Source organism: Manis javanica, chromosome 1 (assembly GCF_040802235.1).
Source record: "Manis javanica isolate MJ-LG chromosome 1, MJ_LKY, whole genome shotgun sequence".
Classification (NCBI taxonomy): Eukaryota; Metazoa; Chordata; class Mammalia; order Pholidota; family Manidae; genus Manis; species Manis javanica.
The window spans coordinates 39,796,720-39,799,050 of record NC_133156.1 but is presented as its reverse complement, the minus strand read 5'-3'; the positions used below and the strand labels follow the sequence as shown (position 1 = coordinate 39,799,050).

General features: G+C 44.1%; 1 long non-coding RNA gene across 1 annotated transcript; it reads right to left on the bottom strand.

Moving 5' to 3' along the window:
* Window positions 1-389: 389 nt before the first annotated feature.
* On the bottom strand, window positions 390-1,929 carry LOC140847872 (uncharacterized). The gene is made up of 3 exons (XR_012128142.1): window positions 1,848-1,929; window positions 1,342-1,514; window positions 390-851 (listed from the first exon to the last, which is right to left on the bottom strand). It is a non-coding gene; the product is annotated as an uncharacterized lncRNA (long non-coding RNA).
* Between the last annotated feature and the right edge of the window lie 402 nt (window positions 1,930-2,331).

Here is a 2,331-nt window from a genome sequence, read left to right as displayed (position 1 = left end):
CTACTTCTGTCTCCAGTCCTGCTGCCTTCCCTGCTGAGTCAACATGTCAGCTCTGTTGTAAGCACATGAGGAAAAAAAAAAGGGGCAGGCTGAGTATGCTTCTGAGGACCCGGGACCCTGTAATTCATAGCCCCTCATCTACTTCAGGCTCTCAATTATCACTTTCTAGGATGAACCAAGATGAAGCTAAGGCATTGCAAACAAACCTCAACAAAACAAGTGTGTGTTAAGAGACTACATGAAATTACTGTTTTCCAGACATTTAAATGCTTGTGGCCTTTCCTCACTCTTTCCAAAGGAATCCTGGGGATCAGCTGATAGGAGAGGTGAACTATGAAAAATGCTGGGTTCCAGTCAAAGTAATTTCATTAGGGGCAGAAATGGCTCACTGAAATACAAGGAAGGGAATCATTTACTGTGCACCAGCAGCTGGGCCCAGATGACATCACTAGCCAAAATCAAAGGAAATGAGCTAATCAGATAATCATAAAAGCCCTTTTTGTTTGCTTGCTTAGAAAGTTACAATTTGCTTTCAAACTAGAGGTGAACAAAAATATCTCTTTGAAAAATTCTGGCTCTGATATTTTGCTTCTTTAAATTGTTTTCAGTTATTGGAGCAGACATGAAAATAAAATGCTTGCAGTGTTCTCAGGTCACTGCATATTAGGAGGAATCACTCCAGGAATGTTATCTTCACAGGTTCCTGCCAGGCATTTGATGGTGCTCAGCCCCATGCCCTCATCCTCAATGAAAAAAATGAAGGGGACAAAAGTAATCCACCGGCTTCTGTACACTGCATCGCTTCCTATTTTGATCTTCTCTTTTTTGTTTCATTACAAGTTCACCCAGTCCTGTGACAGGGTAAATGGATATTAAGTTTAGGATAGAAGGCTGTGGGTATAAGAGAATTAAATAGCATTACACAAAAGAAGCCAATGGCAAGGAATTCAAAGCGACCCATTTGGTAAAGGCGAAGAGGGAAGCCCAGTCATTCCCCAGGGAGGGAGGCAGGCGATGGTGCCAGGCAGGCCTTGGATGACGGGCAGCAAGGAACAGAAGCTTTTGGATTCTAGTAAAACTCTTGTCTTCAGCTTCTCCTGACCTCTTACCACATATCTGAGCTGGGGAAATACGGCAGGATTTTACTGTCAGTAGAGTGACCCAGCTCAGTCCTCACTTAGGAGCTATTGTAAGTAAGACTCTGAAAAAGGAGGACGTGAGGGCGAATCCCCTGAGGCAGAAAGGTGTGGTGAGGGACTTGGTGTTTCAAGTCATCGGGTGGACGGGGTGGGGCCCAGTGAGTTGTGAGGCATGCCTTCAGTTGCAGTCATCCCAAAGCACCTGAGTTGGCCAGGCTTGAAGCAGTCCAGTTGCCAGGCTGGGTGCCGTGCTCACAGTAACGGGGCCTGAATGGACACCGGAAAGCGCCAGATCCCGGGAGGCAGCTGTGCTCAGGCTGTGGGTGGTGGGCGGCTGAGTGAGGTTGAGGTCTTCTCTGCCCTAACCCAAGGCCTCTGTTTCAGGAAAGGGAAAAGGAGACTTTAGGTCAAACTGTGGCAAAAATAACCTTATAGTTCCTGCTTTCCTCCCCGTTAAGAATGTTTCCTTTAATTTTTCTGAGGAAAAAATAAAAGTTTCTCCAGAAAATGAGTTTCTGGATTTGCCTTTCTCTGCAACTGAACACAAAAAAAACCACAAACAACCTGATTAAAAGAGCAGGCAAAGGACTTGAGTAGACAGTTCTCCAAAGAAAATATACAAATGGCCAATAAGTACATGAAAAGATGCTCCACATTACTGATCACTTGGTAAATGCAAATCAAAACCACAGTGAGATGCTACCTCACCCATCAGGATGGCTCCCATCAAAGAGACAGAAAATGCCACATGTAGGTAAGAACACGGAGACACCAGAATCCTTGGGCTCTGTTGGTAGAAATGTTCAATCGTGCAGCTGCTGTGGAAACCAGTATAGCAGTTCCTCAAAAAGCTAAAAGTAGAATTGTCATATGATCCAGCAATGCCACTTCTGGTATACACCCAAAACAACTGAAAACAGGGTCCCAGAGACATGTTTGTACAACCATGTTCCTTGTAACATTATTTACAATAGTTAAAAGGTGCAAGCAACCCAACTGTCTGTTGACAGATGAATGATATCTACATACAATGGAATATTACTCAGCTTTAAACACAAAGGAAGTTTGCACACATGCTACAAGCATGGGTGAACCTCAGGGACACTATACTAAGTGAAGTAAGCCAGTCACAATGAGAACTATTGCATGTTTCTACTTACATGAGGTACCCAAAGGAGACAAATTCCTAGAC